Here is a 27,957-nt window from a genome sequence, read left to right as displayed (position 1 = left end):
TTTTCTCCCTTTTATTCCGAGCCGTGTGGATGAAAGTCTCTTGGTGCTGCAGCCAGGAGTCAGTGCTGTGCCTCTGAGGTCAGAGAGCCAACTTCAGGACACTGGTCCACAAGAGACCTCCCAGCTCCACACAATATCAAATGGCGAAAATCTCCCAGAGATCTCCATCTCAACACCAGCACCCAGCTTCACTCAACAACCAGCAAGCTACAGTGCTGGATATCCTATGCCAAACAACTAGCAAGACAGGAACACAACCCCACGCATTAGCACAGAGGCTGCCTAAAATCATAATAAGTCCACAGACACCCCAAAACACATCACCAAATGTGGACCTGCCCACCAGAAAGACAAGATCCAGCCTCATCTACCAGAACACAGGCACTAGTCCCCTCCACCAGGAAGCCTACACAACCCACTGAACCAACCTTAGCCACTGGCGACAGACACCAAAAACAACAGGAACTACGAACCTGCAGCCTGCAAAAAGGAGACCCCAAACACAGTAAGATAAGCAAAATGAGAAGACAGAAAAACACACAGCAGATGAAGGAGTAAGATAAAAACCCACCAGACCTAACAAATGGAGAGGAAATAGGCAGTCTACTTGAAAAAGAATTCAGAATAATGATAGTAAAGATGATCCAAAATCTTGGAAAATGAATAGACAAAATGCAAGAAACATTTAGCAAGGACCTAGAAGAACTAAAGATGAAACAAACAACAATGAACAACACAATAAATGAAATTAAAAATACTCTAGATGGGATCAATAGCAGAATAACTGAGGCAGAAGAACGGATAAGTGACCTGGAAGATAAAATAGTGGAAATAACTACTGCAGAGGAGAATAAAGAAAAAAGAATGAAAAGCATTGAGGACAGTCTCAGAGATCTCTGGGACAAAATTAAACGCACCAACATTCGAATTATAGGGGTGCCAGAAGAAGAAGAGAAAAAGAAAGGGACTGAGAGAATATTTGAAAAGATTATAGTTGAAAACTTCCCTAATATGGGAAAGGAAATAGTTAATCAAGTCCAGGAAGCAAAGAGAGTCCCATCCAGGATAAATCCAAGGAGAAATACACCAAGACACATATTAATCAAACTGTCAAAAACTAAATACAAAGAAAACATATTAAAAGCATCAAGGGAAAAACAACAAATAACACACAAGGGAATCCCCATAAGGGTAAGAGCTGATCTTTCAGCAGAAACTCTGCAAGCCAGAAGGGAGTGGCAGGACATATTTAAAGTGATGAAGGAGAAAAACCTACAACCAAGATTACTCTACACAGCAAGGATCTTATTCAGATTTGATGGAGAAATTAAAACCTTTACAGACAAGCAAAAGCTGACAGAGTTCAGCACCACCAAACCATCTTTACAACAACTGCTAAAGGAACTTCTCTAGGCAAGAAACACAAGAGAAGGAAAAGACCTACAATAACGAACCCAAAACAACTAAGAAAATAGAAATAGGAACATACATATTGATAATTACCTTAAATGTAAATGGACTAAATGCTCCCACCAAAAGACACAGATTAGCTGAATGGATACAAAAACAAGACCCATATATTTGCTGTCTACTAGAAACCCACTTCAGACCTAGAGACACATACAGACTGAAAGTAAGGGGATGGAAAAAGATATTTCATGCAAATGGAAACCAAAAGAAAGCTGGAGTAGCAATTGTCATATCAGACAAAATAGACTTTAAAATAAAGAATATTAGAAGAGACAAAGAAGGACACTAAATAATGATCAAGGGATCAATCCAAGAAGAAGATATAACAATTGTAAATATTTATGCACCCAACATAGGAGCAAATACCAACAGCCATAAAAGGGGAAATCGACAGTAACACATTCATAGTAGGGGACTTTAACACCCCACTTTCACCAATGGACAGATCATCCAAAATGAAAATAAATAAGGAAACACAAGCTTTAAATGATACATTAAACAAGATGAACTTAATTGATATTTATAGGACATTCCATCCAAAAACAACAGAATACAGATTTTTCTCAAGTGCTCATGGAACATTCTCCAGGATAAATCATATCTTGGGTCACAAATCAAGCCTTAGTAAATTTAAGAAAATTGAAATTGTATCAAGTATCTTTTCCGACCACAACGCTATAAGATTAGATATCAATTACAGGAAAAGATCTGTAAAAAACACAAACACATGGAGGCTAAACAATACACTACTTAATGACGAAGTGATCACTGAAGAAATCAAAGAGGAAATAAAAAAATACCTAGAAACAAATGACAATGGAGACACGACGACCCAAAATCTATGGGATGCAGCAAAAGCAGTTCTAAGAGGGAAGTTTATAGCAATACAATCCTACCTTAAGAAACAGGAAACATCTCGAATAAACAACCTAACCTTGCACCTAAAGCAATTAGAGAAAGAAGAACAAAAATACCCCAAAGTTAGCAGAAGGAAAGAAATCATAAAAATCAGATCAGAAATAAATGAAAAAGAAATGAAGGAAACGATAGCAAAGATCAATAAAACTAAAAGGTGGTTCTTTGAGAAGATAAACAAAATTGATAAACCATTAGCCAGAATCATCAAGAAAAAAAGGGAGAAGACTCAAATCAATAGAATTAGAAATGAAAAAGGAGAAGTAACAACTGACACTGCAGAAATACAAAAGATCATGAGAGATTACTACAAGCAACTCTATGCCAATAAAATGGGCAACCTGGAAGAAATGGACAAATTCTTAGAAATGTACAACCTGCCAAGACTGAATCAGGAAGAAATAGAAAATATGAATAGACCAATCACAAGCACTGAAATTGAAACTGTGATTAAAAATCTTCCAACAAACAAAAGCCCAGGACCAGATGACTTCACAGGCGAATTCTAGCAAACATTTAGAGAAGAGCTAACACCTATCCTTCTGAAACTTTTCCAAAATATATCAGAGGGAGGAACACTCCCAAACTCATTCTACAAGGCCACCATTACCCTGATGCCAAAACCAGACAAGGATGTCACAAAGAAAGAAAGTACAGGCCAATATCACTGATGAACATAGATGCAAAAATCCTCAACAAAATACTAGCAAACAGAATCCAACAGCACATTAAAAGGATCATACACCATGATCAAGTGGGGTTTATTCCAGGAATGCAAGGATTCTTCAATATATGCAAATCAATCAATGTGATAAACCATATTAACAAATTGAAGGAGAAAAACCATATGATCATCTCAATAGATGCAGAGAAAACTTTTGACAAAATTCAACACCCATTTATGATAAAAACCCTGCAGAAAGTAGGCATAGAGGGAACTTTCCTCAACATAATAAAGGCCATATATGACAAACCCACAGCCAACATCGTCCTCAATGGTGAAAAACTGAAATCATTTCCACTAAGATCAGGTACAAGACAAGGTTGCCCACTCTCACCACTCTTATTCAGCATAGTTTTGGAAGTTTTAGCCACAGCAATCAGAGAAGAAAAGGAAATAAAAGGAATCCAAATAGGAAAAGAAGAAGTAAAGCTGTCACTGTTTGCAGATGACATGATACTATACATAGAGAATCCTAAAGATGCTACCAGAAAACTACTAGAGCTAATCAATGAATTTGGTAAAGTAGCAGGATACAAAATTAATGCACAGAAGTCTCTGGCATTTCTATACACTAATGATGAAAAATCTGAAAGTGAAATCAAGAAAACACTCCCATTTACCATTGCAACAAAAAGAATAAAATATCTAGGAATAAACCTACCTAAGGAGACAAAAGACCTGTATGCAGAAAATTATAAGACACTGATGAAAGAAATTAAAGATGACACAAATAGATGGAGAGATATACCATGTTCTTGGATTGAAAGAATCAACACTGTGAAAATGACCCTACTACCCAAAGCAATCTACAGATTCAATGCAATCCCTATCAAACTACCACTGGCATTTTTCACAGAACTAGAACAAAAAATTTCACAATTTGTATGGAAACACAAAAGACCCCGAATAGCCAAAGCAATCTTGAGAACGAAAAACGGAGCTGGAGGAATCAGGCTCCCTGACTTCAGGCTATACTACAAAGCTACAGTAATCAAGACAGTATGGTACTGGCACAAAAACAGAAATATAGATCAATGGAACAGGATAGAAAGCCCAGAGATAAACCCACGCACATATGGTCACCTTATCTTTGATAAAGGAGGCAGGAATGTACAGTGGAGAAAGGACAGCCTCTTCAATAAGTGGTGCTGGGAAAACTGGACAGGTACATGTAAAAGTATGAGATTAGATCACTCCCTAACACCATACACAAAATGGATACTCAAAATGGATTAAAGACCTAAATGTAAGGCCAGAAACTATCAAACTCTTAGAGGAAAACATAGGAAGAACACTCTATGACATAAATCACAGCAAGATCCTTTCTGACCCACCTCCTAGAGAAATGGAAATAAAAACAAAAATAAACAAATGGGACCTAATGAAACTTCAAAGCTTTTGCACAGCAAAGGAAACCATAAACAAGACCAACAGACAACCCTCAGAATGGGAGAAAATATTTGCAAATGAAGCAACTGACAAAGGATTAATCTCCAAAATTTATAAGCAGCTCATGCAGCTCAATAACAAAAACCCAATCCAAAAATGGGCAGAAGACCTAAATAGACATTTCTCCAAAGAAGATATACAGACTGCCAACAAACACATGAAAGAATGCTCAACATCATTAATCATCAGAGAAATGCAAATCAAAACTACAATGAGATATCATCTCACACCAGTTGGAATGGCCATCACCAAAAAATCTAGAAACAATAAATGCTGGAGAGAGTGTGGAGAAAAGGGAACCCTCTTGCACTGTTGGTGGGAATGTAAATTGATACAGCCACTATGGAGAACAGTATGGAGGTTCCTTAAAAAACTACAAATAGAACTACCATATGACCCAGCAATCCCACTACTGGGCCTATACCCTGAGAAAACCATAATTCAAAGAGTCATGTACCAAAATGTTCATTGCAGCTCTATTTACAATAGCCCGGAGATGAAAACAACCTAAGTGTCCATCATCGGATGAATGGATAAAGAAGATGTGGCACATATATACAATGGAATATTACTCAGCCATAAAAAGAAACGAAACTGAGCTATTTGTAATGAGGTGGATAGACCTAGAGTCTGTCATACAGTGAAATAAGTCAGAAATAGAAAGACAAATACCGTGTGCTAACACATATATATGGAATTTAAGAAAAAATATGTCATGAAGAACCTTGGGGTAAGACAGGAATAAAGACACAGACCTACTAGAGAATGGACTTGAGGATACGGGGAGGGGGAAGGGTAAGCTGTGACAAAGCGAGAGAGAGGCATGGACATATATACACTACCAAACGTAAGGCAGATAGCTAGTGGGAAGCAGCCGCATAGCACAGGGAGATCAGCTCGGTGCTTTGTGACTGCCTGGAGGGGTGGGATAGGGAGGGTGGGAGGAAGGGAGACGCAAGAGGGAAGAGATATGGGAACATATGTATATGTATAACTGATTCACTTTGTTATAAAGCAGAAACCAACACACCATTGTAAAGCAATTATACTCCAATAAAGATTTTTTAAAAAACAAAAAAACCATGGATTTGCTCTTACTCAGTGCCAGTCCTATTCACCTTTGCTAATCCCTACAGTGCCCTGGCAAGGTGGTGGTCATGATTTCCCCTTTACAGCCAAGGAAGAAGGAAGCTCAGAGCCTTGGTGACATCATGGGCTCAAGGCCACATAACAGGTGCACTGGCAAAGCAGAGATTTGAATGTAGATCCAGCTGATTCCAGATTTCCTGCTCCTTCCTCAGTATGTCATACTGGTATATCTCTAAGTAGGAGAGTGTGTGGGAAGGAGAAAGGAAAGGAGATTCCCACAAATGAATGATAAGATCAGAGAGTCTCAGATTTGGAAGGATCCTTAGAGGCCATCTCGTCCACACCTGTGGGCACGGCACATACGTCCCTCCTGCAGAGGTGCAGACAGGTCAAAGACCAGGGGAAGGAGGCTGGACAGGGTGTGGAGTCAGGCCTGTGTTCCCGGCAGGGGTGGTGACAGAAGTGGTGGCGCAACTGTGCAATAAAGGAAAACCCTGTGCCTGCTTTCCCTAGCCTTGAGTTGTGTGTGTGTGTTTACGTGTGTGGGCACACACATACATATATGCACACAATAAAATACACATAAAATTTACCATTTCAGCCATTTCAATGTATACAATTCAGTGACATTTAGCACACTAACAATGTTGTACAAATATCTCCACTATCTAGTCCCAGAATATTTCCATCATCCCTAAAGGAAATCTTATACTCATTAAACAGTCATTGTCCATTCCCCTCTCCTCCCAGCCCCTAGCAACTGCTGCTTTCTCTCTATGCATTTTCCTGTCTGGACACTTCATGTAAGTGGAATCATAACATATGTGGCCATTTTTGCCTGGCTCTTTTCACTTGGAATAATATTTTTAAGATTCACTGATGTCATAGTATGTATCAGTAGTTCATTTCTTTTTATGTTCACAGCCTTGTCTTTATACTGCTTCCTTGAACATACTTTTATTATAGTCTTAAAATAGTAACTTATGGTCACTTTAAATCTCTTTTTAAGAAAGTGATCAAAAGGCACAATTACTCGCCTGAGTCCATATAGCCACCCTCCTCCTAGATATAAGGTCATCTAGTCCAGGCTCCATGACAGAAGGAAACATTCCATTCCATTACAAAAGTATATGCAAAGAAAACTGTAAAACTTTATTGAGAGTTGTAAAAGACTTGAGTAAATGGTACGACCAAAAATTTTCCTGGATAGAAATATTAAAGATGTTAATTCTTGGGCTTCCCTGGTGGCACAGTGGTAGAGAGGCCGCCTACCGATGCAGGGGACATGGGTTCGTGCCCCGGGCCGGGAAGATCCCACATGCCACAGAGCGGCAGCGCCCTTGAGCCATGGCCGCTGAACCTGCGAGTCCGGAGCCTGTGCTCCGCAACGGGAGAGGCCACATTGGTGAGAGGCCCGCGTACCAAAAAAAAAAAAAAAAAAAAAAAAAAAAAAAAAGATGTTAATTCTTCTTAAATAAATTTGTAAGTTTAATGCAATTCTAGTCAACATTACAATAAGAATTTTGTGGGGGGAGGAGAAATATAGGGATAGGGGATTTTAAAAAAGGGTTATTATGGGATTATATGAAATCCTGGTGTGAAACTTCTGAAAATTGTAAAGCATTGTAGAATTTTAAAACTTTCATTCAATAAAAAAAAATTTTTTAAAAAGAATTTTTGTAATGATATTATTTTAAAATTAATCTGGAAGAGTAAACATTTTAGAATATCAAAGAAAGTTCTGGAAAAAGATAACCCTGAAGGGGCTAGACATTTTAAAGGGTAGAACTATTTTAGAGTTACAGTGATTAAAACAGTATATTAATAATTCTGGAATAAACAGGTAGCTCAGTGGAACCATCTAAAGTAGAAACAGTCCAACTCAATGGCCTTTTTCTCAGCACAATCTCCTCTCCTTCCATCAGCCTCCTTTAGTTATCCCTGTAGACCTATTTCTTCACCCTTGTCAAAATCTTGAATCCCTGGCCCCTCTGCTTCTTAGTATCCATCCCTACCTATTCGTCTCTTGTCTTCACTCCCTTCCCAACGTGATGGAGACTCCATGTTTTGTTTCAACAATTATTTGCTCATACTTTCAACTTCCTTGCTCCATTTCCCTGCCATTATACCCTGTGGCAGAAACCCAAAACAAATAAAGATAAACAAACTTGGATCTAGTGACTGGAAAGAGACACAAAGTTAGTATACTAGTTTGAATAGTGTCTTCCCAAAATTCATATCCACCCAGCACCTCAGAATGTTCCTTATCTGGAAATAGGGTCTTTGTATATGTAATCAGTTAGGATGAGATTGTAGTGGATGAAGGTGGGTCCTAAATCCAATGAGTGGTGTCCTTATAAGAAGCCTATAAGGCTTCTTATAGCCTTATAGCCTTATAAGAAGGCTATAAGGCTATAAGAAGACAGAGAGACACAGACGCAGACATACACCAAGGGAAGAAGACCGTGTGAAATGGAGGCAGAAATTGGAGTGGTGCATCTACAAGTTGAGGAGGCCCACGGATTGCTGGGGAACACTGGAAGCCAGGAAGAGGCAAGGAAAGGTCCTTCCCTAGAGCTGACACTTTGATTTCACATTCTAGCCTCCAAACTGTGAGAGAATGGGTTTCTGTTGTTTTAAGCCATATTGGTTGTAATTTGTTACAGCAGCCCTAGGAAACTATGATAGGGGCTTCTAGGCTGCTGGATATACAAGTGTCTTCTCTGTGTGAATTCATCATGTTATATGTGATGTTTGCACACTGCTATGTATATAGTATACTTCAATTAAAAGTAAAAAAGTAAAAAGAAAAAAAGCATCGCTCTTCCTTATCTGAGCCCACACCTGTGCCGTTCAGCACTGCTGGAGAAAATCTCCCAACCTCTGTGAGTGGTGCCTAATCTCTGTGGGGCTCTTGTGCTGCCCACCGATCCCTCCATATGTCCCTGGGAAGGGCTTTCTCTTTTCTCAAAATTCTTTCCACAGGAGTATTTCCTCCTTCACTCTCATCAAATGACCCTGCTTCTAACTTGTCAGTGAAAAAGACACCACTTGAAGGCAACTCCAGAGTATCCAGCCATTCCTCCTACACACATCCCACTTTTCCTCTTCCCTTCCAGTTAAAAGAGAAGAACTTTCCCTCCTCCTGCCAAGAATCATTCTGGTCTCTGGATCCCATCTCTTGTCAGCCTCTGAAAAGATCTTACCCTTTTGCAATGTTCTCATATTTATAAATAAATCCACACTCCCTTTGGCTAAATAGAAAGATCTCACCAATCCCTTTTCACCCCATGCCCTGGAGATTCTGAAAGCTTTTCCCTAGCAAGGTGTGCTCTGGTCCCCTTTGAGAATCCCTCCATCGTCTCTGTGTCTTCATTGGGTAAGAAGAGTCTAGAGCATCACCTTCGGTCATTTGCCTCATGGAAACATTAGGGGGACTTCCCTGGTAGTATCCACTTGCCAATGCAGGGGACACAGTTTCAAGCCCTGGTCCAGGAAGATCCCACGTGCCGCGGAGCAACTAAGCCCGTGCACCACAACTACTGAGCCTGCGCTCTAGAGCCTGCGAGCCACAACTACTGAAGCCCGCGCGCCTAGAGCCCGTCCTCCCCAGCAAGAGAAGCCACCGCAATGAGAAGTCCGTGCACCGCAACGAAGAGTAGCCCCCGCTTGCCGCTACTAGAGAAAGCCCGAGCACAGCAACGAAGACCCAACGCAGCCAAAAATAAATAAATAAATTTTAAAAAAGAAAAGAAACATTAGGTACACGTTGTGTGTTGTTTTCTGAACGCTTTGTCCTGGTATTTCCTGTTTACCCTTTCCCTGACCCACATTTAGGAAGCTAGGCAATTTGTTTTGTTGTCTCAGGGATGGGGTGACACAGCAGAATGTGGATTACAAAAGAGGCTAATTTGGGGCTTTGCACTTTCAAAATCCCAGGCCTCAAAGCAAACACAATGAATCAGGAAAAATATAAAAAAGCCAGGCTACTTCTGCAGACTAGATAATAATGAGTGAAAAGAGAGAGCAGCCAGGGGCACCAAATGAGCTCAAAGGCCGGTTGGCCATGGTGAGGGTTGCTGTGGACGCTGCCCAAATCCCCCCTTTAGGACTGAACACTCACCCCTCCCCCAACTTCTGGGAGTGCTGACTGCTGTTGGCTCACACCTGAGTCCCTGCCCAGGTATTACAGAAGGCTGCCTTGCCCAAGATTATGTTCCCTCCCTAGGGACAACCAGTAATAAAGATTCTTCTATGTGGAAGAACAAAGGTCCAGCCCCCTTGCTTCAACTTAGGATAACTCTGAGAGGCCATCCAGTGTCAGAGCTTCCTGAGGCATTGGTAGGGGCCTCTGCGGCAACTGCACCCCAGTTCAATCTCTCCCTTGGCCCAAACGTAGCTGCTGTTCCCAAAAGTCTCCCCATTCCCTCTCCTTAGTAGCTTCTTGCACTCAAATGTTCATCTACCTAAAGGTTCCTGGCACCTCCTGGGAAGACACCTGAAAACTGAGGAATGGAAGGCACCTGGAGAGGTCCCCAGAATCCCTGAAGCTTAGCCTAGTGCAGGAGAGTAGAGGAAAAGTGACATGCAGCTTGTGTCAGCTGAGAAGGCCCAAGTGAGTCTCAGTATTTCCCACAGGCCCGAGCTTCTTCCAGAACAGTACAGGATCACTGATCTGGTCAGGAGGGTCCCAGATGTGGCACTGGCAGACAATGGACTTGAAGAGGTCTCAGGGCTGGGACCTGCATGGACCCACAACTGATGACCAGATGGTAATGAGGGCACCTCAGAAGGCACCACCATCATGGACTGTGATACTGAGAGCACAAAATTCCAGCCCCTCTCCTCAACGTCTTGATACTATCCACATCCCCCTGAACTTCCTCAAGAAAAGGAAATCAGCCTGGGAATGGGCAGAAATCTAGTTTACATAGGCTATGAAATCATGTTTACCAAACCTCCATGTGACCTCCAAGCCAATAATCAAAACAAAAAATAAACAGTAGATTGGGGGAAATACTTAGCAAACAGGAAGACAAAGGACTACTATTTTTATTTTTAAAATAAATTTCGTTATTATTTATTTATTATTTTTATGTTTTGGCTGTGCCGTGTGGCATGTGGGATCTTAGTTCCCTGATCAGGGATCAAATCCTTGTCCTCTAGCAGTGGAAGACCAGTGAACCACCAGGGAAGTCCCCATGACTTTTTTTTTTTTTTTTGGCTGCGTTGGGTCTTTGTTGCTGCGCGCGGGCTTTCTCCAGCTGCGGCGAGCGGGGGCTACTCTTTGTTGCGGTGCGTGGGCTTCTCATTGTGGTGGCTTCTCTTGTTGCAGAGCACGGGCTCTAGGCGCGCGGGCTTCAGTAGTCGTGGCTCACGGGCCCTAGAGCACAGGCTCAGTAGTTGTGGCGCACGGGCTTAGTTGCTCCGCGGCACGTGGGATCTTCCTGGACCAGGGCTCGAACCCGTGTCTCCCGCATTGGCAGGCGGATTCTTAACCACTGCGCCACCAGGGAGGCCCCAGGACTACTATTTTTAATATAAAGAATCCATACACGGGGCTTCCCTGGTGGCGCAGTGGTTGAGAGTCTGCCTGCCGATACAGGGTACACGGGTTCGTGCCCCGGTCCTGGAAGATCCCACATGCCGCGGAGTGGCTAGGCCCGTGAGCCATGGCCGCTGAACCTGCGCGTCCGGAGCCTGTGCTCCGCAACAGGAGAGGCCACAACAGTGAGAGGGCCGTGTACCGCAAAAAAAAATAAATAAAAAATAAATAAAGAATCCATACACATGGACAAGAAAAATGCAAAGACCCCAAATGGGGAGGGGGAGACACTATACTCTGTTATTTGTATCCATTACCTCATTCATCTATCTCAGTTGTCTTTTAAGCAAGTTCTATCATTTTCTCTGCCTGAGGAAAGTGAGGCACAGGAGAGGATGGGCATCACATAGCGGTGGAATTAGGATTCAAACGCAGAGCCTGACTCTGTAGCCATGGTCTTGACCAGTATGTTGTATATATACGGGTATACATACATTTATATTTTCTGTTAAAATATTTATAAGGACAATTACAAACATTTAAAATGCCAATGAGATAACGTTACCTAAAAGGTGGTCCCCACGAAATGTGTGTGCATGGTGATTTGTGATTTTCTACGTACATTAACATGCATCTCTGAAGAGGCTGTAATAGTGGTATGCATGATGGTGATTTTTTTATTTGTCAAAGTGCAAAAAAGTAAGTATCAACCAGCAGCCTAGGGTTGAACTCATTCATATGTAGTTCAGGTATCTGGGCTGGATCAGCTTCCTCTCCTTCCTATTCCACCACCCTGGCTTATTGTGCCAGGCTATCATTGTTGGTGTCATTGTTTGTGTCCCCAAAAAACACTATGAATTCACAAGAGAACTGGGGATCACAGCTGGGAAGAAGCCAAGCATAGACTTGAACCAAGGGTTTTCTAGATTTGACCCTGTTTTTTCTGACTTCTGTTATAGTTGCTATTTCCAGTCCATCATTCTACTTCCTTCTCTATCTAGGAATTGAAGGTTATTTTTTACAAAAAAATTTTTTGGAGTATAGTTGATTTACAATGTTGTGTTCATTTCAGATGTATAGCAAAGTGAGTCAGTTGAAGCCTATTTTTAGAATACACTTCGTATTTTGGAATAAGTTTAGACCTACGAAGAGTTGCAAAGATAGTACAGAGTTGTGTATGGTCTTCACCAGTTTGCCCCAACGTTAACATCTTTCAAACTTAACTTTGTCAAAGTTGAGAAATTGGTATTAGTATTATTAACCAAATTCCAGACTTTATTCAGATTTCACCAATATCCTTTTTCTGTACTAGGATCCAATCTGAGATACTACATTTAGTTGAAACCCATTTTTCTTTCATACACTAAAAACATCAAAACCCACTCTTTAATTCCAGTGGAAACACTGCATAATTCTGGCTGTGGTTTTCCAAGTCTGCTCAAATAACTTTTTGTTTTTTCAATAACCATCTTCAGGAATATACAGTCTACTCAGTTTTGACTACAAGGAACAGAGAATACCTCAAACTAGCTTAAATAAGGCCAAGGAGCAAGTCCATGGGTATTCATGGACAGGAAGCAAAGAATCAAGGACAGGAACTGGAACAGCTGTCAGGAACAGATGCTATTCTCTCAAGTTTGTCTCACAGTTTCTCTCTCCTTTGCTTACCTCTGCACCTCTCCTTTCTCACCTCTGCACCTCTCCTTTCCCTCTCCTGACCTAGTTCCCCTGCTTACCTGTCCTACACATGCCCACGCTGGCCACTCTGGCCCACAATCCACATAGTTTAGCATGTGCCACCAAATGCAACTTCACTCTGCTGAAATCCCAGCTCGTATATTCCAGCCAACCCCCAAGTCTTACGGGTGTTAGACAACAGATGGTGGTAAAACTTGGGTCTATTTTTCATCCTAATCAACCTTGAAATATATCTTATATATTTACATATGTACAATTGTATTAAATATATACAATTTTTTGTTATTGTGTCAGAAAAATCAATTTATCTATGATGCAAGTTATCACTGATATTTGACAATAGCATTATTAGAATGCACTCGTAAAAAATTGGAGGAAGGAGATCATCAAAATCGAATTTTTTTTTTTTTTTTTTTTTGCGGTACGCGGGCCTCTCTCTGCTGTGGACTCTCCCGTTGCGGAGCACAGGCTCCGGACACGCAGGTCCAGTGACCATAGCTCATGGGCCCAGCCGCTCTGCAGCATGTGGGATCCTCCCAGACCGGGGCACGAACCCGTGTCCCCTGCATTGGCAGGCGGACTCCCAACCACTGCGCCACCAGGGAAGCCCCAAAATCGAATTTTTATTTGAGGGGGAACTAGAAGAGAATAAAATCTCTAAGCATTATTAAATACAGGGCTGCAGAGATTCTATCTCAAAGGAATTTGGACAAACTGTATGGGCTTCAAACATTTCCCAGAATCTCAGCTAAAATCCTAGAAAAGAAAGTCCACAGCAAACCTAAATCTGCTAATTAATCTAATAGAACACATTGGCTTTTTTTGGCTTTCTCCTTTGGGAAAGGAAAAAAATAACTCTGCTTAAAAACTGATGGTTCCTTAAACAGACAGATTAAAATTTACTGCAGTTCTTCAGGGATTTTAGGCTTCAATAAACCAATGGGAAAGTCTATCCTTGAATACACATACACACCTTGTTACCCAAATAGCACTTCCTACCCTTCCTCTCTTCCTCTCCTTCCCCCCGCCTTCCCTTCCTTCATTCCTACTACAAATACTTATTGAACACCTATCACGTGCCACATACAGTTAGTCCTTGGTGAAACAGCAGTGAACAATAAGTAGGGAAGGGGTTTAGAATACAACATCCCAAAATATGCCACTTTGGCATAACGATTATTTCGAGCTAAAGGCACTTGAAAAACAGGTGCAAGAAGGGCACTCTGACCTCCCATTTTCTTCCTGAGAGCAGGAGATGAAACTCTCATGTGAAAGATGCCCTCCCAATACCAGGAAGAAAAGAACATTCGTATCACTAGAGACAAGGAGTCGAGGCTGAGAGAAATCAATAGAAACCGACATTGTTAAAATAACTCTTATCTTCCTTTAGCCCCTTCATGTATTTTACTTACTTTTCCACAATCGTCCCTCTTTGTTCAACCTAGCATATAAACACTTAGGCCTATACATTTCTTTGGGTCTTCATTTTCCTGTGAGGACTCCCATGTACATGTAAAATTTTATGATAATGAAATTTTTATGCTTTCTTCCCGTTAATTTGTTAAGACAGTCCCAGGTGGAAACCCTAAGAGGGTAAAGGAGAAATTTTACCTCCCTTATGGTAGAAAATAAATAAAATAGAATGTTAGATGTGTAATGTGCTTTGGGGAAGTATGAAGCAAAGGAGGGGTCAGGGAGAGTTGGTGAGGGGCACTACAATTTTAAAGGGTCAGGGAAGGCTCCTTATGAGGGTGATATTTGAGCAAAGGCCAAAGCAGGTAAGGGAGGACACTTTGCAGATATTTGGGGCAAAAGCAAATGGAAAAGTGCTGCTGATGGAGTATGCCCAGAAGCTTGAGAGCAATAAGGTTCAGGGCTGGGATTAGGGGGAGGCAAACTGTGCAAATGCAGGGTCGGGTCCTGTCTTTCTTCTAACTTTTTTTTTTTTGCAGCACGCGGGCCTCTCACTGTTGCGGCCTCTCCCGTTGCGGAGCACAGGCTCCGGACGCGCAGGCTCAGCGGCCACGGCTCACGGGCCCAGCCGCTCCGCGGCACGTGGGATCCTCCCGGACCGGGGCACGAACTCGCGCCCCCCGCATCGGCAGGTGGACCCCCAGCCACTGCGCCACCAGGGAAGTCCCTCTTCTAACTTTTAACATTTTGTGCTTCGTGGATTTTTTTGCATTAATTCTGATATTAAACTAAAATATTTATCTTGATTACTGAGTTTTTTGGCACGTCGAGGCCTGTGCCTCGCAAACTACACTCTAGTTCAGACCCTGGAGTTGTTGGAGGGGTGAGGGGAGAAAGAAGGGAGTGTGAGGAAATGATGTCACAGCAAAGGGCGCAGGGAATCAGAGGGGCGTGGCTTTTACCCTGCGTAGCATGAAGTCACTAGAGGGCTGAATTCATTTTCTATTGCTGCCATGACAAATTACCTCAAACCGAGTGGCTTAAACAACATATATTTGTACCTTGCAGTTCTATCGATCAGAAGTCCAACACGGGTCTCACCAGGCTAAAATCAAGCGGTTGGCAGGGCAGCACTTTTTACCGGAAGCTCTAGACGAGAATCTTTTTTCTTGCTTGTTCAGTGTGTCAGCAGAATTCAGTTCCATGCCGGTGTAGGAACGAAGCCCCCCTTTCCTTGCTGTTGGCCGTGGCCCCTTCCTCCATTTTCAAAGCCAGTGGTGGAGGGTCAAGCCCTTCTCACAGCAGATGTCTCTGACCACCCTGAGGCCTCTCTCTTCCATTTTTAATGACATGTGATTAGATTGCACCCACCTGGTAATCCAGGATCATCTGCCTATTTCGAGGTCCATACCCTGAGCACATCCTTAAAAGCCCCTTTTGCCATGTCAGGTAACAGAGTCATGGTTCTAGGGATTAGGACACAGACATCTTTGGGAGATCGTGATTCTGCCCACCATGAGGGCTTTGAGCAATGGAGTAATGATCACTCTAGCTGCTTTGTTGAAAACAGTTGTGGGGAGGGGCAGGGAGGCCAAGAAAAGAAACAGGGAAACTGGTAAAGAGGCTAAAGCAATAATTCAGGGGAGAAATGCTGGTGGCCCGGCTCAAGGGAGGGGGCTGTGGAGGGGAGAGTTGAATTTGGATAAGTGACAGTAGGTTTTATATGTCACCTTGACTAGGCTACAGTCCCCAGTTATTCAATCAAACACTGACCTGGGTGTTGCTGTGAAGATAGTTAAAGTCTCTAATTAGTTGACCCTTTTTTTTTTGGCTGCACTGGGTCTTCATTGCTGTGCGTGGGCTTTCTCTAGTTGTGGTGGGCGGGGGCTATTCTTCGCTGCGGTGCGCAGGCTTCAGTAGTTGTGGCTCATGGGCTCAGTAGTTGTGGTTTGCAGGCTCTAGAGCGCAGGCTCAGTAGTTGTGGCGCATGGGCTTAGATGCTCTGCAGCATGTGGGATCTTCCCGGACCAGGGCTCCAACCCGTGTCCCCTAGCATTGGCAGGCGGATTCTTAACCACTGCGCCACCAGGGAAGCCCTAATTAGTTGACTTTAAGTCAGGGAGCTCATCCTAGATTCAATCAGCTGAAAAGCCTTGTGGGCAGAGCTAAGGGTTCCTTGATGAAGAAGAAGATTTACCTGTGGACAGCAGTTTCGGCTCATGCCTGAGAGTTCCCTCCTGCCCTTCCTGATGGCCCACCCTACAGATTTCAGACTCACCTAACCAGCCCCTGCAACTGTCAAAGCCGGTTCCTGGCAATAAATCTCCTACTGGTTCTGTCACTTGTGGAACCATGTATAGTTACAGATACTGAGTACATCTTGTGATTTAGATCGTTATAAATACGGACTAACTTTTGAATGGGGAGCCAACACGATATGCTGGTGGGCTGGAAGTGGGACGTGAGGAAGAAAGGAGTTAAGGATGTTTCCAAAATTTTCACCCTGAGCAGCTAGAAAGTGGCTCACTTGTCTCCTTCTAAGGTAGGAATCGCTATACCATGAAAGCCACCCAAAAAGAGCCCATTCAAATGACGTGAAGGCAGACGCCCCATTTCCCCCCGAGGAAGCCCCTTGCGAGGAAGAGTGTCCCAGGCAGGAATAGGCAGGTGGGCAGTCTCCAATCCAAAGGGGAAAATAGGGAAGAGAGTCCCCACTGTGTTCCGGGCCACTCATCCAGAAATAATGCGTTTTTTCCCTGCATTCTGGAAGAGCAGATCTTTTTACTGTTCTCTGCTGCAAACCCCACTTCCCCCGCTGGTCTGCACTGTGTGGGCACCAGTTAGCTGAACCCTGTGTCAAAAACAAGCAAGGAGAGCTGAATAGAGACTTTATGAGTAAATGTTGCTCTGTGGGCTTCTTTTTTCCTTGTGAAGGAACAGGGTGTGCTTGAAAGCAGAAAGTGACCTGGGCTTTTGCTTCTGTGGTTTTAAAAATTCTTCCTGGAAGGCAGAAAAGAAAAAGAAAAAAAAGAAAGCACAGTATTTGTTTGTCACTTGTACTGCTCTGGTTAACGCAGTGGTTGGGACCCTGATCCCTCTCCAGGCCTCCCAACCTGGCACTGAATGAAACTGAAGACGTGAAAGGAGCTTTTCCATGAGTCTGGCAGCTCAGACAGAGGCTGAGTCGGCAGAACTGTGAGGTACCAGCTCGCACGCAGAGGCCTCCGTTTCCTTCCACCTTCCAGAATGCGGCAAGCGGAGCTCCACAGACCTGCAGTCCTGTTCGGGCAAACCTCACCTGCACGTCAGCTCTTCACAGAGAATTGAAACCTCCAGTCCTTTGAGCACAGGGTGGACTCCTCAGTTTCTAGCCCAGTCGCTGCCAGTATAAACATTTGAGGGCCTCTCCGGTCAACAAAGCAATAGAGCGTCTTTAATCTGAAGGTCCCAGGTACTGGGCTTCTTCAGTCTCAAACAAATGGCCAAAGATTTCATGCCAGGAAGCACTTCGTTAAACCAGCTTAGATTCCAGAGCCTTCTTCCTCCCTCTCCCTCTATCTGCACGGGACCTCCAGTGAGAAGTCAGAACCAGATCCTTTGACCCAGAGAAGTATCAGGTGTTTGTTTTTCCTTTAAAAGCCAGGTACTCGAGTTTCAGGTGGACTTTGAGTGATTTCTGCAGGGTCTTTGCTCTCTCTCCACCTGAAAGGCTCACTGCTGAGGTAAAATTGGACGAGGTCCTAATCGCCTCAGGTCTGTATTGCAAAGAAAGTGAATATTTTTGTCCTACCTCCCTCTGCCCTTGATCTCCACAGGAAAGGAGAAAAGCCCCAAGGAGTCTGGTTTGGAATAAAAACATGCACCATACAAGGTTTTTGTGAGGATTAGACAATTTGGGCCAAAGTATCTTGGAAGCTGCCAAGGGCTCTACAGATGAGATATACACAAGTCTTGGCTGCAAGCCGACTTAGATTGGCAAGCATAACACAGATGTAAGAAGCTGAAATGGCCTCTGCAGTCCCCGAGGGGGACAAGGATGGGAAAAGGAGTCTCCCAGGAGAAGACTAGAAGAATCCTTGGCCCAGCGAAAAAGAGAAATGGCAGGTAGCAAAGTAAAAAATGCTAGTGATATAAGAGGATCTGTGGTGTTTTCCCATTTCTAGTTTCTAGGACTTTAGTCGTACGAGGAACACAGTCATTGCCAAGGGCACAGCCCAGGGGTCTGTGGGAAAACCAGCCCTGGGAGTCCCTGCTATCTCTGTCTCAGCACAAAGGGTGAAGGACGTGGGATCCCAGAGCGTGGGATCGGGGGAGCGTAGGGAATTTTGGCTCCTATATGGTGTTTCCAAACAAAATATTTGTTACTTTCTGTTCATGAAGCTTCTTTTCTGATGATCTTGTGGTATGCATGCTAGGATGAGGACTGAGCTGGCCATGTCTGTCCCACATCTTAGCTCTTCCCAGAAGTGCTTGGCAAAGGAAAATATGGGTGGAAAGTGTGACAGCAAAACGCCTTGGAAACATGCAGAAGGGTGTGCAGCTGCTGAGGATGAAAACAAAGCTAATGTAAACTGATTGATGACTTGCTATGGACCAGGCAATCTTCCAAGTGTTGCGTTTGTATTAGCTCATTTGATCCTCAGTACAATCCTATCAGGCAGGACAATTCTTGTCGCCATTTGATGGATGAGGAAGCTGAGGCACAGAAAAGTTAATTTGCCGAAGGTCACACAGGTAAAGCCAGATTTTGAACACAGATCACCTAGCTGCAGAATCTTCCATTAAGTGGATAGAGTGTGTTTCCCTAGCCTGTCTCCCATCAGAAAATGGGGAAATAACATGCCAGCAAAGGCAAGACCTAGGGTGGACTATAAAGACATACCATCACAGGGCTTCCCTGGTGGCGCAGTGGTTGAGAGTCCGCCTGACGATGCAGGGGACACGGGTTCATGCCCCAGTCCGGGAAGATCCCACATGCCGCGGAGCTGCTGGGCCCGTGAGCCATAGCCGCTGAGCCTGCACGTCCGGAGCCTGTGCTCTGCAACAGGAGAGGCCACAACAGTGAGAGGCCCGCGTACCGCAAAAAAAAAAAAAAAAAAAAGATGTAGCATCACAGCTTAGAATGTTAAAATGTTTTTGGCCACTGCATCAGTAAGTTACTCTACAAATAACAACATCTAACCAAAATTAATTAAACAATAAGGACATTTATTCTTTCACATAGCAATAAGTCTGGATTCAGTCCAACTTTAAAAGATTGGATCAATGACGTCTTCAGGATCCAGATATGTTTCATCTCTTGGCTCTGCCTTCCTGGGTACCTCAACCATGTCTCCCTTCTACTAACCAGTTGGCTGCAGCAGTTCCAGGCACCGCATGTCAACAACATTATATCCAGTGAAGAAGGAGTTTCCCATAAGACCCTCAGAAGATATCACCAGTCAGTTGGACTAAACTGGGTCTCATGTCTGTGCCCAGCTACAATTCGCAGCTCTACTGAAGGACAAGCTCCTCTAGCAAGTCAGAATGAGGTGGGGTGAGGGGTGTTGTGTCACTGATTTGACCACCTACTTATTGTTTTTATGTTTTATGTTTCTTTTTAAAATTTATTTATTTTATTTATTTATTTTTGGCTGCATTGGGTCTTCGTTGCTGCACGTGGGCTTTCTCTAGTTGTGGCGCGCGGGCTCTAGAGCGCAGGCTCAGTAGTTGTGGCGCACGGGCTTAGTTGCTCCGCGAAATGTGGGATCTTCTCGGACCAGGGCTTGAACCCTGTCCCCTGCATTAGGCAGGCGGATTCTTAACCACTGCGCCACCAGGGAAGTCCCTGTTTTACTTTTCTTTATCTCTAAGATGTAGATGCACAAAGGACAAATCAAGGTCATGACAGTGCAAATTGCTAAACCATGACCCATAGCCAGCTCCAGGCGCATTTTGATCTGAGGCTGGGCTTAAGATCTACACAGCCTGAAACATCCACTTCTGATGCTGTTACATGAGTCTCTGAAGAGACTGTGTCAACAGTGAAACTCTACCTGCCCCAGTGTCCCCAGGGTGTCATGGGCAGTGGCAGCCTAGAGTCCCCAATTTTAATGCTGTCCTGCCTCCTCCCATCTATTTAGAAAGACTCTATATCTGTTTCTCACTCTCTTTTATTCCTCAATCTCATATTTTTCAGCTCACTCGAAAGAGAGACCTGGACAGTGTGGGAAAGACTGAAATTGAGTCATTTCCTCTTACTAGAATTCTTTTTAAATTTTATTTATTTTTTATTTTTGGCTGCGTTGGGTCTTCGTTGCTGCGTGTGGGCTTTCTTTAGTTGCAGTGCGCGGGCTTCTCATTGCGCTGGCTTCTCTTGTTGCAGAGCACAGGCTCTAGGCATGCAGGCTTCAGTAGCTGTGGCACGTGGGCTCAGTAGTTGTGGCACAGGGGCTTAGTTGCTCCGCGGCATGTGGGGCCTTCCCGGACCAGGGCTTGAACCCATATCCCCTGCATTGGCAGGCAGATTCTTAACCTCTGGGCCACCAGGGAACCCCCTTTACCAGAATTTTTAATACGAGAAATGAAGTTCCTAATGGCCACCAGAGAGAAATTCTGCTACACCCAGCACCAGAGAGACAGGAATCGTGCCTGTTAGAATTAAGCTCAGCTGCAACAGGGACATTAAACATGGACTAAATATGACTGGCATGTATTTCCCTCTCGTTGTAAAAGTCCCAATTTAGCCATTCAGGGCTGATCTGAGGGCTCCACAGCTGGGCATAGCTAGGGCATGAACTTCTTGTCTCATATGGTTGTCATACAAATTAAATAAGGTCATTTACACAGTGTCTAGTAGATCATAAACCATCTCTTGTTTGATAATGAAAGTAATAATAACTAATATTAATTGAGCTTTATCTGTGTGTCAGGCCCTGGGTAAGGGCTCTCTGCATAGTAACTCATTTAATCCTCACAATAGCCCTATGAGGAAGGGATGGTCATTCTCCTCTTTTTACAGATGGGGACACTGAGAGATTAGGTGTCCTAATAAGACTGTCTCCTTAGTTAGTTGGTGCAGAGCTGTGGTTCAGACCCAGCTTGTCTGATTTCTGTGCCCAAGAGCCTAGCCACCAGCCCCACCACTTACCTCCCCGCGTCACAGCCCTCCCACCACCCCTCTCCTTCACTCCTCTGGCTGGAAGTCAGTCACAGTGTAACCGGGAAAGCAGAGCATGTGCTAATGAAAAGCTGATTCCTAATGCTATAAGGCAGTAGGGGCTGAGTGCCTAATGGGCGGTATGATTCAGATGAGGGAGAGGCTCCTTGCCCTGGAGTGAGCAGGGAAGGGGTCACAGTGCGGAGGGGCTGAATTGAGCTGTGACGGATGGGACAGAGGAAGGTGTGCCAGGCGTGGGGAATGGAGTGGGTAGAGTCTTGGAGGTGGGGAAGAAAATGGTGTAGTTAAGGAATAACAAGGAAACAGTCCTGGCTAAATCACAGGATTCTTACAGAGGAGTCCTGAGGGAGCAATCTGAAAATGCAGATTGGAATTAGCTTAAGAAGAAACTTGAATGCTGTTCCAGAAAGCTGAACTGTGTTCAGGAGACACTGGGTAGTCATGAGGGGGCAAGGTTTGACCAGTGAAATCACATGATGGAAGCAGTTTCTTTAGGGATAAAACGGAGGTTGTGGGAAGGGTGTCTTAGAGACATGGAGGCTGAGAGAAGAGCTAAGAGGCTCTTGAAATGATCTAGACATGAGGTAATGAGAACTTGAAATGGAGTGTTAGCATGAGGCATGAACGGAATGAAAGGGATGTGAGAGGCGTCACTTTAGAGCAGAACAGAGGTGCTTGGGAGGAAGAAAAGGGAGGGGTCGGGGCTGACTGCCAGGTTTTAAGCGGGAGTGATGGGAGAGTACTGTTATAAACAGAAGCTCTGACTCTCCTAGTCAGAGGGGAACCCTGTTTTCCACCCATCCTCTGAGGTCTCTGTATCCACTGACCATCTTCACATACTCAGCATTCCCCAAAGGTACCTGGACCAGCCAGTTGTCTCCTTTTTCTTCTTTGCTGCAAAGTACCACTTCCTCCAGAGAAGAATCTAGGGCACAAGGCAAAGCATGGAGTTAGGGTCAAAGATAGGAATTTAAATCTTCCTTCTCTGTCACCAGCATAGTAACCTCAGGCACATTTCTTAATTTCTCTGAGATTCAGTTCTCTTTAAATTAGGGATGATAATACCTACTTGATGGGGGATTTGGGGGATTTGATAACATAAAGCAGTTAATACTGTGCCTGGCACAGAGTAGATGCTCAATAATAATGGCTAACGCATGGAGCTTATACAAGCACTGCTCTAACTGCCTTACACTCATTCATTCCTCACAACAGTCCTGTGACGGTGATAACACTAGTACCTCCAGCTCAGAGAGGAAGAAATGAGGCACAGAGAAGATACAGGACTCACTAAGGTCACAGGGACAACGTGAGGCTTTACCAGGGTTTGAACCCAAGCAGTCCAGCTTGAGGGTCTGTATTCTCCATCACTATCTTGTCCTTATATTAATAAGCAGAGCTATTGTTTGCACTAAAAGGAGGCAAGGGGGTTATTAAAATACTTGCACTAAAAGGAGGCAAGGGGGTTATTAAAATACATCACCAGAATGGCTAGACAACCAAACTTGAGAGAATGGCTACAGGTCAGAGCTGGATCCTGGGGAAGGTGCAGGAGGGAGTGGTCCCAGGCAAGGGGCAGAGGTAAATTGCTGTGGCATGTACTAAGGAGGCTCAGGGCAGTGTCTTTAAACAATTCATAGAGAGATGTCAACATCTTAACTTTCCAGTATGGCAGGATAGGTGTTTGCCAGCAAACTGTCAGAACTGGTTATCTCTTACCAGTGTTCTCTAATCAACCTGTGCACAAAACAAATAATGACTTTCTAAGGACATTCTCAGTGTTGAATAGTATACTGTTTTTTAAAATGTATTTTATTTATTATGAATACCATGCTTAAATTATTAAGAAAAAAAGATTTGACATACCTTGTAGTAAAAAACTCTTTGAAAGTAAAATCATTAAGACTGGATAAATAAGAAACATCGTAAATATTTTATACCTGAAAACCTAAACTAAGAATATACAATGAAACTGAGCACTAAATTTGGCTCTGAGACTCTCAGCAGCCAATGTGAAATGAGAAATAGGATGAATTTCCTAGTATTGATTATGAAAACAGGCCTAAATGCTTCTATCCATATGCTTAGAACTTATGGGTGCAGGACACAAAGGTGGCACTTTGATATGAAAACGAGAAGCCTCAATTTATATCCTTGCTCATAAAGAAGTCCGTATCACGTGCTATTCCATGTAAGTATCATATAATCAAAGCGAAGCATACCTTACTAGATATACTTCTGCCCAGTAGAAAGCTAGTCACCGTTTTAAAGTAAATGACTAAAGAGAAAAACAAGGAACAGGTGTGTTTGGTAGCTCAGGAGAGGAGAATGTGATGTGAGTTGGCTTCTTGCTTCTTGTTGGCCTGCCTAAGAGGAACATGCTCATCTGGGTAGCATCTTGAATTACCTTAAGCAAGATAATGTGCATGTCATTGATTTCCCTCCACTCAAGGATAGGACCAGCCAATTATATGCAAGCTTTCCTCACCAGAGAAATAACTGAGAACTTTGCAAATACCAGAGGGCATCATGGTGCCTACTGACCTTCCTGGGGAGGCAACCACACAAGATGCCTGGGATTCTTTCCTGCAGACCTTCCTTGAATTAAGGGTAAAATTTGCTATTGCCGTTTATTGGCATAAGACCAGACCAAAGTATTTTGGGGGGCCTGTTTCTAATAGAGTCTGTGATTAAGAAGATTACAGTTTTCTAGGATTAGAAGGAACACCTTCCGTATCTTTTTCATTATTATCATATGACCTGAATTTCTCAGATCTCACCACCCAGCAAATGCAAAAGAGATTGCACTGGGATGCCCACCTGCTGACTCAGGGCTTCATATTCCAAAGTTTTCCCTTAAGATTTCTGGGACTCTCCAGGGGGTGTTTTACAAACACTAATAACAAGCCTGCTCTCAGTAGGTATCTGCTAGGCATCCTTATTTGCTGGGCATCTGCTAACTCCTGCCTTTCCTGCTGCCCCTCTAATGACTGCAGAGCAAAGGGGAAAGTGGGCATTTGGCTTCTGGGAAGAGAAGAAAAGGATGTGGTCATGAAAATCTACCCCTGGGCTTGCACAGGACAAAGTTTTAGTTCATAAAATGGTGGATATCTGGGTCTACTCCTCATTTGTTATTTCACCTTGCAAAGGTCACCTTGGTTCTTTTGGCTTCAATTTCCTCTACTTAAAATGGCAAGAATTGGGCTTCCCTGGTGGCACAGTGGTTGAGAGTCCGCCTGCCGATACAGGGGACACGGGTTCGTGCCCCGGTGCGGGAAGGATCCCACATGCCGCGGAGCGGCTGGGCCCGTGAGCCATGGCTGCTGAGCCTGCGCATCCGCAGCCTGTGTTCCGCAACGGGAGAGGCCACGACAGTGAGAGGCCCGCGTACCGCAAAAAAAAAAAAAAAAAAAAAGGCAAGAATTCTCACATCTTACAAAGATGTAGTAGGAACTGGCTATTTAATGATTGGATGGTATTTTAAAAACATCAAGTGCAAGGTAAGTGCTAGGTTAGAAAAGCCAAAGACTTGTGGCTTCCCTAATGAGGCAGCGGGATGTGCCTGTTTTATTTTCTTTTTGCTTTAGACGTCCAAAGGAAATAAAATTTAAAATGTCTGCCTAATACTGAGAGAGAAAAATCTCAAATCCCCCAAATCAATAAATTGCTCTTTAAGCCTCCTTAAATGAACTAGGTTGTTGTATAGGTGAGATCCAGGTTACAAGGAGGATAAAGTCTTGAAAAATGCTATGCAATATGAAGTTGCATAACTAGGGGCATTAGGACGATAGAAAATTTGGGAGGGAATGAGACCCCATAAGCAATATTTGATCATTGCGTTTTAACAAAAAGGACATTTAATCCTAAAATACTCTAATGACATTAAAAGCCTTAATGAAAACCTTTACTTAAAATTTAAAGAAGGTGTTTAGGAGATACAAGAGAATGGCCAGGGCCATGGAAAGGGGAAGATAGATATAATATTTGAAAATTTTACCTGGGATTGGGCCCTGCTCTTCCATTCATACTTTCAGAAACCACGTCAAAAGAAGCTCCTTCTTTCAAAAAATGAGAGACATGTTATGGGTTGAGTTGTGTCCCCCCCCAAATTCATATGTTAAAGTCCTATCCCCCAGTACCTCGGAATGCGACCTTATACGTTAACAGGGTCATTGCAGATGAAATTAGTTAAGATGAAGTCTTACTGGAGTAGGGTGAGTCCCTAATCCAATATGACTGGTGTCCTTATAAAAAGGGGAAATTGGGGGCTTCCCTGGTGGCGCAGTGGTTGAGAGTCCGCCTGCCGATGCAGGGGTCACGGGTTCGTGCGCCGGTCTGGGAAGATCCCACATGCCACGGAGCGGCTGGGCCCATGAGCCATGGCCGCTGAGCCAGCGCGTCCGGAGCCTGTGCTCCGCAACGGGAGAGGCCACAACAGTGAGAGGCCCCGCGTACCGCAAAAAAAAAAAAGGGGGGGGGGAAATTTGGACAAGATACATGCACTCAGGGAGAATACCATGTGAAGATGAAGGCAGAGGTTGGAGCAATGCTTCTACAAAACAAGGAGTAGCAAAGATTACCAGCAAACCATCAGAAGCTAGGGGAGAGGCATAGAATGGTTCTTCTGTTATAACCCTCAGGGAAAATCAACTTTGCCAAGACCTTAATCTCAGATTTTTAGCCTCTAGAACTGTGAGACAATACATTTCTGTTGTTAGAGCCACTCAGTTTGTGGTACTTTGTTATAGCAGCCCTAGCAAATATAGCACATTACACCCAATTGTTCTACCCTAAATAGTCATAAGTACTGTGGAGAAGAAGAGACTAAAGGTAGTTAATGTAAGGTTCTTCAATACTTATTCCACTAATATAGAGATTTATTTGGACTAACATTATTTTCTTAAAATACAAAAACTTCTTTTAAAGGCTATGATCGTCAGTTATTTATACTTTATGGCATATTATATTTTCCAAAGATGGTCACAATATCTCCCAGCCCACATTGCTCTTCGAGAGCCTTGCCATTTCTCCACTGAGGAGTAAGTTTAATTCCTCCTTGAATCCAGGTGGGTTTGTGACTCACTTGTAAGCCATGGAATGTGGCAGAAGAGATGCTGCGTGACTTCTGAGGCCATGTCATGAAATTTGATGCGGCTGCTGTCTTGGAAGCAGAAATACTTGCACTGGAGCAGTTTTAATTGTCCTGAGCCTGCCATGTTGTGAGGAGGAAGCACAAACCAGTTCTTTTGAAGAGAGCACATAGAGAGGCCCCGAGACTGTATGAAGAAAGAGAGGGATACCCAGCAAGACTGCAGCTCCTCTAGCCCCTCTGCTGTTCCAGCTCCAGCCGCTATCTGATTGCAGCCACATGAGGGATCCCAGACCAGAATCTCCCCACCAAGCCCTCCCTGAATTCCTGACCACAGAAACTGGGGAATGTAATAAAATAATTGTGGTTGATTTAAGTCGCTGAGCTTTGGGGTGATTTATTATGCTGTTAATGGGCATGCCTTAATGTGCTACTCTGATAATCCAATTTCTTGACTTTTTTTTTTTGCGGTACACGGGCCCCTCACTGTTGTGGCCTCTCCTGTTGCGGAGCACAGGCTCCGGACGTGCAGGCTCAGCGGCCATGGCTCACGGGCCCAGCCGCTCCGCGGCATGTGGGATTTTCCCGGACCGGGGCACGAATCCGTGTCCCCTGCATCGGCAGGCGGACTCTCTACCACTGCGCCACCAGGGAAACTCAAGTTTCTTGACTTTTAAACTAACCGTTCCAGAATTTAATTTTCTTTAGAAAAGAGTGGGAAGCACAAGAGAAAAGATGATCTGGTAACCTAGAAACATCTACATTGCAGATTTCCCCAGAATCTGGTGGGCCATTTTGTGTGCCCCCAAAGCTAGCAATGTCGCTGTCCTTGGCATTCTGCCCCTTCGTTACTTTAGAACGTAAATGTGAAGGAGGTACTGTAGGCTTTGAAACGGCCGGTCACACTAAATGTTTATGTAAATCAGTAAATTCCTGATTGGAGAGCCCTTTTTTCTCTCTATTCCCAGAGGTGTCCTAATTATGCAAAATTGTGCCATCAGTTGCCTTGGACACAAACTAGTTTGTTACCACTGCCAGAGTCTCGCATGTTGAATTTTCCAACGTTTGAAGACTTCTATTTTCAGTCAGAACCTGGCACTAATTCTAATGATTCTTACTTCATTTGCGATGGGGGTGAGAGGCCTGGGGTGGTGAAGATGTTTGCACTTTGAATAGTCCCCTGCCCTTGGCATCTTCCTAATAAGAGGTCCCTCCTGTCGTCAGCACTGACAGAGCTCTGCTCAATTAATGAAGGACCATTTCCCCCAGTCTTTTCCTTCCTTTCAGAAAAAGCCTGGATCCCTTTGACACCTTCATGTTCCAAATACTCCCTATCAGCCTGTGGCTTGTTTTCTATGGTGTCTTTGATTAAGGCCTTCTTTTATCTGGGCATTTGAATAATAATC

The 27,957-nt window shown here is 43.7% G+C and overlaps 1 protein-coding gene across 10 annotated transcripts in view; it reads right to left on the bottom strand.

Annotated features, from left to right (window-relative positions):
• LOC115865665 (RE1-silencing transcription factor-like) overlaps window positions 1-27,957 on the bottom strand; it is a 284,605-nt gene that overhangs the window by 173,529 nt on the left and 83,119 nt on the right. For 4 of the 10 annotated variants that reach the window (XM_060299399.1, XM_060299404.1, XM_060299402.1 and 1 more), the window contains 2 exons: window positions 25,460-25,520; window positions 22,323-22,387 (listed from right to left, as the gene is read on the bottom strand). The gene's annotated coding sequence lies outside the window, so the exon portion shown is untranslated. Of the gene's footprint in view, window positions 1-22,322; window positions 22,388-25,459; window positions 25,521-26,545; window positions 26,672-27,957 lie in introns of all 10 variants that reach the window. The other 6 variants (XR_009564021.1, XR_009564022.1, XM_060299398.1 and 3 more) reach the window with 4 other exon arrangements.

The sequence above is a fragment of the Globicephala melas genome, chromosome 5 (genome assembly GCF_963455315.2).
Source record: "Globicephala melas chromosome 5, mGloMel1.2, whole genome shotgun sequence".
NCBI classification, from domain to species: domain Eukaryota; kingdom Metazoa; phylum Chordata; class Mammalia; order Artiodactyla; family Delphinidae; genus Globicephala; species Globicephala melas.
The sequence above is the reverse complement of the archived record's forward strand: the minus strand, read 5'-3'. Positions and strand labels throughout refer to the sequence as shown.